This window comes from Homalodisca vitripennis, chromosome 1 (genome assembly GCF_021130785.1).
Source record: "Homalodisca vitripennis isolate AUS2020 chromosome 1, UT_GWSS_2.1, whole genome shotgun sequence".
Taxonomy (NCBI): domain Eukaryota; kingdom Metazoa; phylum Arthropoda; class Insecta; order Hemiptera; family Cicadellidae; genus Homalodisca; species Homalodisca vitripennis.
The window spans coordinates 161,305,448-161,322,530 of NC_060207.1; the positions used below are offsets into that span (position 1 = coordinate 161,305,448).

Below are 17,083 nucleotides of genomic sequence, written 5' to 3' on the forward strand. Positions count from 1 at the left end.
ATCATTACCTAAGTTCAACCATACACAGGTATAACATTGAGATCAAGAACAAATATAGGATGCCGAAAGCGGCTGCTTTCTCCTCCCGCGAAATGTTTTCCATTCCGTTCCTTTTTGTTTCAGATGATGACCGTGTTGTCACAGGAAATGCATATTTTGATTTTCTCTCAGTGTCTTAACTTCTCGAGTGTGTGAGCGTCTGCTGTTCAGTTTGCTTGTTCTGTGGAGTGGTATGGTTGATAATCACTTCGGACCATCCAAACATGGTCCATATGCCTTATGCTTATATTTTTGATGTCTAACTTCTGTTGTCAACTTTGAAGTTGGGCTAATTCATCGCTACATATTGATTAGCTGTTAAGGTTATTAACAACTGAAGAAGAGGATAAATGCAATCCACTGTGGTTGTAATCCTTTTATATCTTTTAAGATGTAATTTTTTACCAATTTTTGAATACCTGTTATTCTTTTAAATCATCTATCGATGGGCTTTTTGTAACTGCCATTTTAATTGGAGTTTTGGCCAATTAATTTATGTTGCATCTAATAACATAACTGGTAATTCTTTTGTTATTGTAGACTCTTTACTTATCTGAGCAAATAAACTCTTCAAAATTTGGAATTGAATCTATAAAAAAACCATTGTGTAGCTTACAGGATAAAACCATATATTTGTATTACAGAATGATTACCATATCCTAATAATATTCATATTGATCTATCTTACATTTGAGTACATAATATAAAATGTGTGTTTAATTTTAAAAGTAGTGTTAAAATTATGTTTAAATGTGTGCACGTAAAAGTGATTTCAACTGTAAGTGATCTTTTTGTGCGTTACCAACCCAATATTTAGTGGCATCTAATTTTTATCTAGGTCCTGATTATGCCTTTCTATAGTTAAAAGCAATCGTATTAAGAAATTTTGTCCAAATTAAAAACTTATCTAATCACCAGTCGCATATATATTGCACTGTAAGTGATTAATATTGCCAATGGAGCAGTGTAGCGGATATGGCCGTTATCACAAAATAATATCCGGAGTCAAGTAACGTCGATCGCGGCTGCTCCTTGGATGAATGACCGCTGAGAGATCTTGTCCTTGCAAGTAGACTCTATTCCCTCTCATTGGTACAGTGTTAGAGAGGGTTTCTTTGCTGTACTCCGCCTGGGAAAATATGACATCTCTTACCTTTACCTTTTTTGTAATATTAAGCATTTTTAATTAAACAGATTTCTTTACTGTTGTATTTGATTTTTTTTTACCAAATCTCTAATTATAAAACAAAATAATACAGTAATATTCATTCGTTTGCCATGAAAACCACTATGCAAATAACACGAGGACTGTTTTATATAAACCTGTACCGTGATAGATTGAAAGTGGATGGAAAGTTAGGTGTAAGAAATAGATGTATAATCCAACGATACTCGCCACTTCCGTCAATGTCTCTCTGTGATGGATAAAGCTCTTTGTTAATGTAAAGTATCACTTATCAGTTGCCTGATCTTGCCAGTCAGCTGCTCAATCTTTCTTACAAAAATCTCATATACAATGTACAAATATCTCTGGGTATTTAGAAGTAATTAATAAATATAGCAGTACCATACCGTTTTGAACAATGGAATTAATACGTACCATGTTGTACTTGAAGTTAATTTAAAATACAATATTGTACAATAAAGAAGAATAAAAATGAAGAGTCAAAATGTGTTTCACCCTTTTGGTAAAGGAGGTGAATATATTTTTCAAGAACACCCAATTGTAACACTATTTTAACATATTTACGCCAGATTTAATTGCTCCTTTTCTGTGGAATCTCAAATATATATATATATATATATATATATATATATTAGTAGTCAACAATGAAAAATTGAATATGGTTGTAGTATTTTTATATTGTTTCATACCGTTATAATCATTTATAATTTTAAAACGTAATATGTGATACAATTAGATCTTTGATTGATTTTAAGATGTTCCATTGACTTCTGGAACTCGTTGTTGGGAACATGAAAAGCCACTGACAGTTCAAAATGTACGGTTTAAGGGGGCGTTCTATCTTACAGCTGGAGTCTAAAACAGAAGCGTGGGAGATTAATGGTCGCGGCGTAGAAATTTAACTAAAACTCCGTTCCCAATATTGCGTATTTCTCTCATCCAACTCATACAATTTTAATTCTGTAACAGTTATAAATTTTTAGTCTTTCTTATCCTTTAAAATATAAAAAATATAAAAACATAAATATACCAAACTGATGAATTAAATATGCATTTTTCTGTGTTTGAAGTTGGTTTTGTTACAATGTAAATATTGTGAAAGAAATAGAACTTTCCGGAAATTTGCGTTCGTCAGTGATTCACAAAATTAGTAACACTATGTTTCAAGATCTGCAATGTGATCTCTCCCCAGGTGAATCACTAACGTTAGAACTATCTAAAGTAAACGGTTAAAATTAAGTAATAGTGTAAATAAAATCATATAAGAAAAATACTTCGAAAACGTTAATAATGGCAAATATACAACTCTAAATCAAGACCAAACTGATTCCTTTGAACGCAAAGTAGTGAGCACCTTAAGAATATATTAAGCTGTTTTCAGATAAGTTAAAATCTAAATTACCTCATCACCATTCCAAAATCCTCCACAAACCTGGTGTCCCTCTCTGGCCCGTGATTATATCCTGTCATTTTTAGACAAAGAGAAAGGAATATTCATGCACAATTTAAATATAGGCAGACAAACATAAATTAAATTTGTCCAGTCTCAAGAATGATAGGCTTCGCTAACGCATACCCAATGATCATTGTAGATTAAATTATTTTTAAATTCAAAATTTAACGATTTCTTGATTAGTTAAAACTAAAACTATTTCTCTCTCTCGCAAAAGTGTAATGTACTGTCAAACAATTCGTTACAAATCAAACATAGATGCATCAACAAAACTCATCTCTTCTGAACGCCAACGCTACAGCACTAAATAATACTCTGACATCGTTTCACACTTTCTTGTATCTATCTCTCTGCTCGGCACTCACCATTGTGCCATTACACGTTATCGAATACAGATAATGTTGCCTGAGAACATTACAAACATGATAGAAGGTTCCATCTCTGAGATGGAAATATCAATGAATGTATCTCCATGGAAATGGAAATACACGCTCGGGTTTGTAGCATTCACCACAAGCTCCTTATAATAAAATCCCTCGGTTACATTAGGGCCCTCATGTCAACACCATGTTTTATTTATATAATTATCTCAGTTTCTTTTCAATTTTAAATGTTCAAACAGAATCCTCCAATGCTTCAGCAACAGTGTGGCACTCTATTTGAACAAATTGTCGTTTACAAAATTATATATGTGATTTGTACAACATTACAAACTATTCAATTTGGGTTGTAAAGCAACAAATAGTTACAAAACATATAATAGAAACAAATGGCTAAGCATTAGCGAATATTTTAACATTGGTCTTATGTGTAACAATGTTGGCAACGATTACACAATGTGTATTAAATAACAGCATAAATAGATTTGTAAATGAACCCAGTATATATAAGATATTTTAACAAGTGACATAACACATGCAGCCTGACTATCCCAAAATATTAAAAATAGTTTATTTACATTTGTCCTGTAGACTTTCATTATTTAAACACTGATATGAAAACAAAATAATTTAACGAACAAAATTAATTTTACATCATATGGCAAGATATCTTGAGAAAGACTTCAATTGCATTCACGTTCTATATGATAATAATGAAATGAGCCATAGACTTTAAATTTTTGCATTGAAACTCAGCGAGGCCTGTTACGTGACACGTGGCGTGGCGTACTTCTAGGTTAAAATATAAATTATATCAATTTTAAAGGAAGCATTATCATGCAAATAAAATATACTGTCAATATAAATTCATTCATGGTGAGACTTTGTAACGGGATGCCCGTGTATTTCACCGTTCTAGATTAAATATACATCGATAAATGTCTACTATTGAATCGTACTCTTTAATAGCGTAGATCCAAATACGTTGGCATACCGATCATTAAAGTAGTAATCAATAATAATTAATGTGATGTTCTTGATTTTTACGTAAATTATTTATTTTATTTAATAATTACAGCTTTTTAAATTTCTTCCACTAGGACAGGAACTTAAAAAACATATACCTGTAAACTATATAACCGATTGATGTACCTGTAACAAATTTCAGCAACGTTGTAACGAGGCTCAACGATAAATCGCTGAATATAAGAATGTAAGCATACGAAATTACGTTTTAAAATGGAATATGGTCCAAGAAATTGATTTTTACTACATTTTTTACACATTTTTTCCAATCACGTTTCGTATAAAAAAAACTTCATGTCTTTATTCGTTTTTATGTAGACCCGATATCAAGACGGCTAAATTTTGCCAATGATTATTCTCTGGAATGTTCCAACATATTTTTTACATGTATTCAGTATTTAGCTAAACTCTTAATATTCACTCTTTAAATCGTATTGGCAATCCCCCGGGGATACGACCTGAGAGCCATCCCGCAACCGAAAACACGCCGGAATATTATCTGCTACGTTCGTTTACTCTTAAAATCGTATTGGCAATCCCCGGGGACACGACCTGAGAGCCATCCCGCAACCGAAAACACGCCGGAATATTACCTGCTACGTTCGTTCACTATTAAAATCGTATTGGCAATCCCCCAGGGACACGACCTGAGAGCCATCCCGCAACCGAAAACACGCCGGAATATTACCTGCTACGTTCGTTCACTCTTAAAATCGTATTGGCAATCCCCCGGGGACACGACCTGAGAGCCATCCCGCAACCGAAAACACGCCGGAATATTACCTGCTACGTTCGTTCACTCTTAAAATCGTATTGGCAATCCCCCGGGGACACGACCTGAGAGCCATCCCGCAACCGAAAACACGCCGGAATATTACCTGCTACGTTCGTTCACTCTTAAAATCGTATTGGCAACCCCCCCGGGGACATGACCTGAGAGCCATCCCGCAACCGAAAACACGCCGGAATATTATCTGCTACGTTCGTTCACTCATAAAATTGTGTTGACCATCCCCCAGTTATACAACTTGAGAGCCATCCACGGGCCAAAATCCCGCCGGAATATTATCTGCTGCGTTCGTTCACTCATAAAATCGTGTTGACCATCCCCCAGTTATACAACCTGAGAGCCATCCCCGAGCCAAAAGACATGGCCGGAATATTATCTGCTACGTTCGTTCACTCATAAAATTGTGTTGACCATCCCCCAGTTATACAACCTGAGAGCCATCCCCGGGCCAAAATCCCGCCGGAATATTATCTGCTGCGTTCGTTCACTCATAAAATCATGTTGACCATTCCCCAGTTATACAACCTGAGATCCATCCCCGAGCCAAAGACATGGCGGAATATTATCTGCTACATTCGTTCACTCTTAAAACCGAGTTGCTCATCCCCGGGAGATATGCCCAGAGAGCTATCCCTAGGCCAAAGATACGTCGGAATATTATCTGCTACGTTCACTCTTGAATATAGTTGGCCATCCTTCATTTAATACATCAAAGTTAACAGTTAATTCTGATCGAGTTTGGTCGTTGAATAAATAATTGACAAGACACAATATATTAGTAGAAATGGTTCTATTTTATTATAAACTTCTTATCCTTAAAAATATACGCATATTACTACACACTACACTATTGTTATATACATTCTTCTTTAATTCTAATTCGGTAAGTGATTATTTATTAAAGTTCATACAAAAACATGTTTCCTTTTATTACTATTTCAGGTTTTACTCACGTGAACAACGCTGGAAACAAGTACAATTATCATGATTATGTTAAATGTTTGTGGTGAAATTATCCGCAAACAACAAGTTAAAATCTCGTTATCTAAGGAAGCGGACTTATGCTGCTGGCAACAAACGCCAACCCGCGTTGTAACTGACGAGTTCACCGAGGAATGTCAAGGACGCGCAATCGGTTTTCGGATAGATTTTTAAAATCTTGTATATGCAAGATTTTGGATATAACCCTATAATTCCGTAATAACTTAAATATATTATAACATATACATAACATTTTAAAAAATTTATTTTCTATAATATATATTTGTGTTAAATTATATATAAATCATTAATTAACGGATCCCTCCCTGAAGTTAGAACCTTGAAAAATGTATGTCATCTGCCATTTAATTCATGGCAGATGAATAATGCCCAGTAAACTTATCTAAATTTCCTGTATAGAATGCCTGCAATTCTTCATTGAATTATACAAAACATTTTTCCTCATTTACTGTCTTATTCAATAGCTAAGACTTTTAAATAAAAAAGTAATCACAACCATTAATTAATTGCACCATTTAAAACCTTCGCACAATAGACACATGCAAGCTACAAAATATTTATATGTTTATTCTTCCCGTATTTCGATGAGAAATAACATAAGACGGAAAGAAAGTTGTGTTTACTTTTGGAAAACGCCAAGCCACTGAAACATATGAAACAGCTTATTAGATCCATAATAGATTTGAACAAAGATGAGGACAAAATAAGATAAGAACTGGTGGGAGGAAAGGGTTATAATGGAGAATATAAACATCACGGGTTCAAATCCCGGGGAGGGCCAATCATGTATATACACGAGATAAACCAGCGAACATCGAAGCCTACATAGCTGTGTAGCTGAGGCTTAAAAAAAGAGAAAAAAAAGAGAAAAAAAATAAAAGAATATAAACAGCTGATGGTGACACTAGCTGAACTTATTTCTACTATGAGATTGGAGTCATGCGTGCTAAGAAGACTTAGTAAGAAAATGTCGGAAATTATTTTATTTTATAACTTGTTGAAATATTAATAAATACGTCTGAAATATTAATTTTATGAGGCAATTATGTTAAGTATTAAATATCTCTCTTACTTCAAAGTTAAGACATTATTCAATTAAACAAGCAAGCCATAAAATTAACTGCTATAAAACTTAAAAAATTTGTCATCACCTATTTCTACTTTAAAAATACATTATGATTTTAACTTAAAAACCACTTTAGCTTTTTTACAGACTAGCGCATTAAGAAATGTAATCATATTAATATGTATTCTTTGTATTTAATTAACGTGTATAAAGTTATTCTCACATTTTGTTTTGTATTATTCACAAAAAATGTCTTACTTATGGAATGCCAAACATCCCTGGAGACCTTGGTAACGTAATAAAAATGAAACCCTCTCTGATACAGACTGGAGTATGAAGTAAATTTCCTGTCGGGCTTCTTCATCTTGATATCTCTTTCATACGTCTTCTTCCATCTCGTCCTACAACATACCATTTATATTCTGATATGTCATATGTTACTTTTGTGATTGGAGGAACTATTTTAAATGTTTCACGGATAGACGTATCCGACTGCGGGGTGTGGAGCGGCCTGGGCAAAGTGGATTACCCCTGTCACGTCGCAGCGGATCGCTTCCACCGGTGATCCACGGTTACAGGCTGATTACACTGCGGGCCAATCTCTCTAATTAGACCGGCTAATTTAACCATTTGTCAATACGCATGTGCTTGCTTACTACGTGGATTTATACGATATTTTTTCAACTTGTATTATTTGTGAACTCCTAATTGTGATATATTAATGATGATAATACTATATATCTATATATAGGATGATATAATATATATGATTAATCGGGGAAACAGAGCAAAATTATTATGGTATAAAAAAACTAACACCGGTGTAAATTACAGTTGACAAAAATATACACTTTTTTACATGTTGTCTTGATCGTGGCAACAAGGCAAAATCAATCAACATGGGTATCAGAAATATAATTCAATCGTACCGTAGTGTCTATACACGTGTAAAACAAGCGCTCACTCCATTCTCCTATAGAAAATTTGTATCCTACATGATATGTTTTATGTTACTGGATAAGTTATATTGTCACTAACAATTCAGTGAATAATGGGAAGCTGTGGTAGAACGGGGGCCTCCTCCATGACCTGTCAAAGCAAACACCAGGTCAAACTATACTTAGAACAAACGATATGACCAGGACGGGCCTTTCCGACTGGTATGGGTCGTGAACCATACACACTCTTGATTGTGTTGTCTCTCGTGGAGGGTTCCTCTGTTGTGTTGGAGAGAGAACCTATAATTGAGCCGTCAGTCAGCCTGTGTGGGTGCGAGTGAGACAGAGTCACGGAGACATCCGCATCCGGCGTGAGACAAGTGGAGTCACTTCCGGTGTAGCACTTCCGACATCACCTTGCCGGCTTCTGACCTGCTTTGACTATCAATATGGCATATGGCTCAGGAACACCCAAGCGTTGATTGTTGAGGACTGATCGATTTCCGTCTGACGTCAGATATTGTTGATACTATTCTATTTCTACAACTGTAGTACTGACATCTATTGTAGTGTTGATTAGTTCGTGCTAATAAATTCTACATGTAGATGCTTTCTTCTGCTCATTTAGTTTCCTATTTGGAAGATATTTAACCATAATAGTTAAAATTAAAACTTTAGTGTCTAGTAGGCATTATTTGGTTTCAATGTCCCATTTTTTAAGATTACTGTTTTATATTTACTGTAAAATAATAACTGTTTTTATTTTCCAGAATATGACGAGTCATTTCATTGTATTGCCGAATTGAGTAAGTAGTAAGAAAACAACTTATTTTTATGCTACTAATGTACTCTTTTAACACTTTTAAAAACCCGAAGCAAAGTAGTCTTTGTGTTTTACAGTCATAAACAGCTTTACGCTATTTGAATAATACGTCAGTGCTGTATTTTTAGTTAGCTGTGTTATTTATGTAAAGCAAAAGTGAGATAATACATGTGTTGTAAAGGAAGTTTAGGTGGTCTGTTGCCGTAGTAATACGACACTGTTACACAGAGAAGTAGCCAATAAATAATATGGAATTACACAACATATATTATATCATATTATTTCATATAACTAGTGAATTAAAATTTGCTCAATGAATCAGTTTTTTTTTTCGCTCAGTTTATGACAGTCAAGATAATACGTGCAACTTGCCGTCTTAGTCTATTGGTTGTAACAAACAAAAGTAAATAAATGTTTTTGCAAAAAATAAAAATTCGCCAGTTCCTTATGTTACAACTGCGCAATGTTTTTGATGTTCAAACTAATATAAAAATTACATAATTGAAGCCAAAAACTATTGTTCAATAACAGTGATAACTCCAGGTAAGAGATCTGTGAGAGGGTAAAATACTACAAGAATAACTTGAAAAGTAAAAATATGTAATATTTAACATTTGGAACTAATAGTATTTAATAAACAATGATATACTTTTTTAATCAACGTTTAAAGGGAAAAAGCAGTTAATTTTAGGATTGCCAAATCTAAAAAAATGGCGTCACAGCAAACTTGATTTGGAAATAAGTTGCCTGATTTCTCTTAAGTAATATTAATATCAAACTTTGGACATAAACGTACGTTTTGAAACACATTTACTGTAAATCTTTTTATTGAAAAGTGTTTTGTATGCTAATAATTGCAGTCTGTTTTATATGGCCTGTAAATACAACTTTACAATAAATTTCAAACGGAATTTTTTCTTGCTAATGCTTTTAGCTCATCAATGCATCACAAATTATGCTATGTGGCATTTACATTTGTTTATTTACATTTCCAGTAGCATAAACGGAATCGGGAATAAGTATAAATTTTAATAGGCGAAGAAAAGATAGGATGAACCCCGATATCTTCAATACTGACTACTACTGTTTGGTTCACTCGATTCTCACTTTTCGATATTTAGGGAACATCACATCCGAGAAGGCAAGGTATAATTTCTCTAAACAACCAAGAACTTAAATCCAAACACATCACAATCTACGTACTGTGAGATGACTATAGTATGTTCCAATATTTTCATGCACAAAGAGACGATAGCACATTTGCAGGCAGCCTTAGCTCGTGATTTCCGTAAGCAACAGAGAATTTAAAGCCATCTGAAACACCGAGCTCCGATACGACCAAAGCTTGAGCTAAAATTGTTCTGCACGATGAGAAAATTATATATATTATATATATATATATATATATATATATATATATATATATATACAGGGTGTACATAAAGTCCTGCACGGGTATAATATTTTCTGAACGATAACAGATAAATAAACAAGATTTGGTACATCAATTCTACACCTAAAAATCAAATCTACTTTTAGAAGGAACTATCAGTTTTCTGTATTATCATGGGGACATCCCGCAAGGAGTCAGAAGGAAATCTTAAATAGGAGCATAGGTCAATATAGACATCATTTTAAAGGGCTTATCTAGCAGAGTTTAATGCCGCAAACCGCACTCAAAAAGATTGATCCAGTACAAAATGGCGGCTGTTCAAAGATTTTACTTGGTTACATTTTATTAGTAGCCATAACCCCAGTAAAGCAAAACTGCAACCAAACAAATACTGCAGCTAACTACTACATTATGCTTGTCAGTTGTACAGAAGTGAATTATGACATCAGTTATCCTCAAGGATTACAAATTTGGTCCTAATATATTGATAACGGGGAAAACCTGATAACAGTAACAATTAGAAATCTCAGCGACCTATGACGATCGGAAACACTTCCTGTATTCATAAAGTGTTGAACAGTTCTCCCTACAGTTGTTCTAGAAATTGGCTGCCTCTCGTGAAAGTAGTCATTAAATAAATGGCATGCTTCCTCGTGTGATCGTCTATTATTTCCCCAACCAACCATCATAAGAAGTGTTATACGTTCACGTTCGTCAAGCGACATAGTGTAGTTGAAGAACTACAAGCAATGCGACAAACTCTTTTGTACTAAAGCGCACTGATAAAATGGATGGACAGCACTACTAAATCAAGAAAACTAGAATAGCCTACTATGAATAGACTGGCTAATAGGAAAGTCCTAACTGCGACCCAAAGATAAGAGATTTCTAATTGTTACTGTTATCAGGTTTTCCCCGTTATCAATATATTAGGACCAAATTTGTAATCCTTGAGGATAACTAATGTCATAATTCACTTCTGTACAACTGACAAGCATAATGTAGTAGTTAGCTGCAGTATTTGTTTGGTTGCAGTTTTGCTTTACTGGGGTTATGGCTACTAATAAAATGTAACCAAGTAAAATCTTTGAACAGCCGCCATTTTGTACTGGATCAATCTTTTTGAGTGCGGTTTGCGGCATTAAACTCTGCTAGATAAGCCCTTTAAAATGACGTCCATATTGACCTATGCTCCTATTTAAGATTTCCTTCTGACTCCTTGCGGGACGTCCCCATGATATTACAGAAAACTGATAGTTCCTTCTAAAAGTAGATTTTTTAGGTGTAGTATTGATGTACCAAATCTTGTTTATTTATCTGTTATCGTTCAGAAAATATTATACCCGTGCAGGACTTTATGTACACCCTGTATATATTGGCCTTTACATCGTTGGCATTTCTACAAAATTAATGCGCATCTTCTATATATTACGATAAAAAATAATAATTTGCATTAAAATTAGCTAATTTTTGTATAAAAATTTACTTTTTAGGTCCGATTGTTCCACCTTTTAATGTTAGATTACACAAATATATTTCTCAGCCCCACGACACTTTTATTTTTTTACTGATAATATTAAACTGAAAAACTACTGCTTCAATTCAAATGCTCAAACTAAATATAATAGAAGGTACCTTTATCCTAAGTACTAATCCTTGAAATGTTGTTTACGAACTATGTGTGTTAGAAACTCAGTCAATAACAGTATTGAAATTGTTTATCAAACTCTGTTTACAAGTACTGGCATCCATCGCAATATGACTGATGGTCATGTTGTCTAAATATAGCAAAATTATGCATTTTCCGTTCTGTCAATAATTGGTAACTGCGAGCGTGGGATCATACAATGTTGTTTTCGTAATTAATTATGTGTCCTTGTTTAATCCAGAGTTACGTATTTGGCATTCCACAATCTCTATAAAAAAAACTGCATTCATATGGCGTTAATTTGGAATTAGACTCAAGGAAATGTGATATTAAAATAAATACATCGGTAATTTGGTCACTAGAAAACGAAGAAACATTGAATCCTAATAATATCATAAAATGCAGAAGTGCCTTTTTGGTTTGTTTTGCTTTCACGTGTAAACTATTCATCCGATTGTATTTAAATTTTATACTGACATTCTTACGGTCCCTGGGATAAATATATGCCTATTCTTATTTCGAAAGCCCTTTGGGCTATGCCTCATTGGTCTTTAACGTAGCGAAGCATTCCATCTATAGTTGTGAAATATTAATTAAAAGAGCATGTCTAATGTAACCCAACTGTTCTATGTAAACATTGTTTATTATTTTCAATTTGATGTATTTTCTTGATCGTGGCTACATGTTAAAAGTAAGATTGGCGTCGGAAATATAATTCTCTCGAACCAGTAGTGGTCATTAGGGTGGCTCGAAAAAACCTATTTTGGAGTAATCAAATTCTAATAGCGCAAAAAACTTGCGCATAGACGTCATTATTAAGGAAAAAAATATAAAATAAAATCATTTTCAAAATTTGAAATCGCGCAGAGGGCTTAAAGTTACGAAAAAAATAAAAATTTTGGCAATTTTCGAAAACACTCAAAAATTCAAATTTTAATTTTTTTGGTGTCTAATACTTAGAAAAGGGTTTAAAGAGTGGCCTTAATAAATATAAATAAAATTTAGACTCATTCCTTTTAAACTGAAACCGCGCAAAAGGCCTGAAGTTGAGGCGTTTTTGTAAAAAAACGATCTTTCATGATTTTTTAAAAACGATTTTTAAATATATGCCTCAATATAAAAATTAGTAAGTTAATATTTTTAATAGACTGAAAACCATTCAAAATTGTTCTCTCAACACGAAAACATACTTTCCGAACAGATAATCCTAAACTGTATTCGCGCAAAAGGGCCGAAAGTAAGGTACTAGTTAGCTTTCCTCAAAAACATACTCCCCTTCCGCTTGGACGGATAGACTCGCCCCGGCTACGGGACACGCGGGCGGTCAGTTGCAAATCATCCGCGTTACTGCTAGTGCTTACGTTGTTAGTGCAATCAAACAGTGATGTGATGAACATTGTTGATAAAGTGTTTTTATATGTTGTAATTTTGAAATGGCATGTCCAAACGCTCCCCGTGTCACAAGACAGACTATTGCGTGCCCTATCATCCGGTGTGCCCAAAGAACTAAGTGGATTGTCGCTGCCAACATACGAGGACATCCTGCTCTGTTGCTTGGATGAGAAGTATAAACGTTCTTTGTTATTTAGCCCTAATAATAAGAAAGAATTAGGATTTTTAGCAATTGCCGATTGTGTAGCTACTCAAGTAGTTGGAATTTACAACAAGGCCACAAATTCCAACAGTCACACACACACTCGTGTGGTCCAATTGATCCAATCATATTACAACTCTTATAATGCATTAAAAAAATCTTATAACCGAGACTGTGAAAAAGATTTTTACAAGAAAAAAATTGAGGCTTTCATACAGAATGCAAAAAGCAAAACTTTTTGATATTGCTGCGTGTAAATGCAAAATAACTTTGAATTACACATGTGGTACTGTCATCTGTAAGGGCAACTGTTTTTTGAGTGTAGCCTGTAAATGTGATAAAACTAGAAAAAATTCCAGACATTGAGTTGAAATTTATCTATGATCAAAGAACAACCAGAATTATGGCTATTGGTAGTTTAGATGTACAAGAAACAACTAAAATTAAGAAAGGAGAGAAGAGCACAATTGTTGTCTCAAGAATCGGAAACTACTTTTGAACCTAGTACTCCCAGTACAAGCAAAGGTGCTATAAGTGGTTGCAGTGATGAAAAAAAGAAAAGTTAAGAAAAATTTACCAGATGTTGAGTGTGATGTAGGGGTTTTGTTGCCTTCTTCGTCTACACAAATGCGTTCAACGTTGACAACAACATCTTGATGAGTGACAGGTTCGGGGTGTCGGACAGAGCCACCGCAGCAATAGCTACTGGTGTCTTGCACGATTTGGGAATAATATGTGATGAAAACATGGCAAAAGTAATAGACAGAAATAAAATAAGAAGAGAGAAGGAGAAGATTCGAAAAGTAATTACGGAAGAAGACAACCAGATGAAAGAAGTAAACGCAATCTATTTTGACGGATGAAAAGACAAAACTATAACTCAGGAGAAGATTGGATCGAAAATGTACCGGAGGACACTATAAAAGAGGAACATGTCCAGTGTGATAAGTGAGCCTGGTGGTAAATACATTGGCCATGTAACACCAAAAAACGGGACCGGGAATGGAATTGCAGACAGTATTTGGGAACACTTAGAAAATAAGGGATTGATATGAGTGCAGTGGAGCGCCGTCGGATGTGATGGAACAGCCACAAACACTGGATGGAGAAATGGTGTTATACACAAAATAGAACTTAAGTGTCGCCGTTCGTTGCAATGGTTTATATGTTTGCTACATTTTAATGAGTTGCCATATAGGCATTTATTTGAACACTTGGATGGAAAACTACAATAGGGCCATTGTAGTGGTCCAATCGGAAAAACAACTCCCTGGCTGTGAGAAACTTCCTGTTGTAGATTTTGAGCCGATACAATCAGAAGTAATTGATATTACTAAATCCAATCTGAGTAAAGATCAGCAGTACCTCTTAGACATTGTAAGAGCAGTCAACACAGGAATCTGTAATCCAGACTTGGCTGCTAAGGATCCTGGACCCATCAGTCACTCTCGTTGGCTTACCTGTGCTAACCGGGTTTTAAGATTATATGTCTCCCAAACTAGTCCAACAATTGAGTTACAGACACTTGCAAATTACATAGTGAAGACATATGCGCCTGTGTGGTTTTGATATAAAGAAAAACTGGACTGTGAAAGATGGACCGAAGCATATTTTGAAGGTAGTCAAATCAACCAGATATCTGCCAGAAAGTATCAAGAATATCATTGATCCAGTGATTCAAAGGAACGCATTCTTCTGTCACCCTGAAAATATCATGTTGGCTATGATAATGGATAAGAACCCAAACATTAGAGAACTCGGATACAGGAGGATCCTAAAATCCAGAAATGAGCCATTAGCCGAAGGATTCGTTAGAGACTTCATCATACCTTCAATCAATTTTTAGTGCAAACAACTATACCGAACTAATTGATTGGTCTACCTGTAAGTTAACACCACCCGCCACTTCTGTCTAAGATGTCAACTGAACATATTGCTTCTTTATTGAAAGAAAAGGCCTTACCGGAGTTTAACTACCTCAAGTTCCCATGCCACACCCAGGCAGTTGAGAGGTGTGTAAAAACTGGTTTACAGAATCAGCAGAAAAAGTGTGCGGGCAAGAAAACCGAGATGGATATATTAGAGCTACCTTAAAATCAAGACAGCTGATGCCCACATTTGATTTTCAAGTCACAATTCAAAGGAGTTTCCATCTAAATAACCTTTTGCCTATCACAATAAAATGCATAATGTGTAATATGATGTGATTGGCTAATAAATTTATTTGATTATCACTTGCAAGAGTCTTAATACAAATCTAAATATAATATGTTATGTAAACACACGTTAATATTGAAAATCACAAAAATTATCATAATCATGGAAGATCGATTTTTTTACGAAAACCCCCGCATCTATAGGCATTTTGCGCGATTTTCGGTTTAAGGGAAATTAGTCTAAATTTTATTTATATTCATTGAGGCTATTATATAAGACCCTTTTTAACTATTAAAACAAAACAAAAAATTAAAAATTAGATTTTTTTGCGATTTCGAAAATTGCCAAAATTTTTATTTTTTTCGTAACTTTAAGCCCTCTGCGCGATTTCAAATTTTGAAAATGATTTTATTTTATATTTTTTTCCTTAATAATGACGTCTATGCGCAAGTTTTTTACGCTATTAGAATTTGATTACTCCAAAAAAGGTTTTTTCGAGCCACCCTAGTGGTCATACCCGTGCACCTCCTACTAAATTGCAAAGCAGTTTTAAACTGCTATCAGTGCAGATATAAGAAAATCTCTGGTCTCACTTTTACTTTACTGTTATGAAACCTAAATTAGTAGTCTTTTGACAAAAGTAAAGAGCCAAAATCAGCTATGGAACAAAACTACTAACATGGAAGTAGATTAAAATCACCATAAATTAACATATTCTCTTGATTGTGAGAAAAAAGGCGAACTCAACATTGGCGTCGGAAATAAAATTTACTCGAACCAGAGGTGCTCATACAGGTGCGAAACTTATACACCAGCGAAATTGCGTGCGAAGCCGCGGGTAACTGCTAGTATTACATAAATAACGTTGCACTTATCATTCCGCATACGAAGGAATGTCATAAAACGCTTTTATACCTCGAATGCTGCCTAAAAGAGTAGACGTCTCGCTGATATTAGTAGTTTTAGCGCAAGGTAGGAGTACGCCACACCACGTGCCGCGTAACAGGCTTTGCATACAAAATTTCAGATCTATAGCTCATTTTATTCTTGAGATGTCCTGCAGAGACAAAGACAGACAGACAATCATATATAAAAGAGAGTTTTACATCACCCAGGCAACAAAATAGTTACAATAACGTTCAGACAAATCTCATGGATGGATATGCACATCGTGGATCTCATTCTTTCCATGGAGAAATTAAGGACATTACGAAAGTCTACATATTATGGAATCTTCATCGGAAAACACTTATCGAATGACACAAGCCTGAATACTATGCCGTAATCTTGTCAATCCGTGTGTTTTGATTTTCTAGTGTTAATACACCCTTGTAACCGTATACATACTACGGTACCAACTACACTATCAACTGTTAGTCTAGACTATAGATAATTCCTATAAAATGCGACTATAAAATGTTAAAAGACATAATTATTACTTATTGTTTGATATCTTCTGTTTAACTCTATCTAATTTGCACTTACAAAAATCAAACACGAAAAAATAACACTGCTTAGTGCGGTGAGATTTCACACCAGAGTAGTCTACTATCTACCGTAGATAAGAAGTTAGAAGAAGGAAGATAAC

At 34.5% G+C, this 17,083-nt stretch overlaps 1 protein-coding gene across 3 annotated transcripts in view; it reads left to right on the plus strand.

Annotated features, from left to right (window-relative positions):
- The window catches only part of LOC124375224 (protein tincar), a 450,528-nt gene that overhangs the window by 267,202 nt on the left and 166,243 nt on the right, over positions 1 to 17,083 (plus strand). For all 3 annotated transcript variants that reach the window (XM_046833357.1, XM_046833358.1, XM_046833359.1), the window contains exon 6: positions 8,651 to 8,686. The gene's annotated coding sequence lies outside the window, so the exon portion shown is untranslated. The remainder of the gene's footprint in view (positions 1 to 8,650; positions 8,687 to 17,083) is intronic.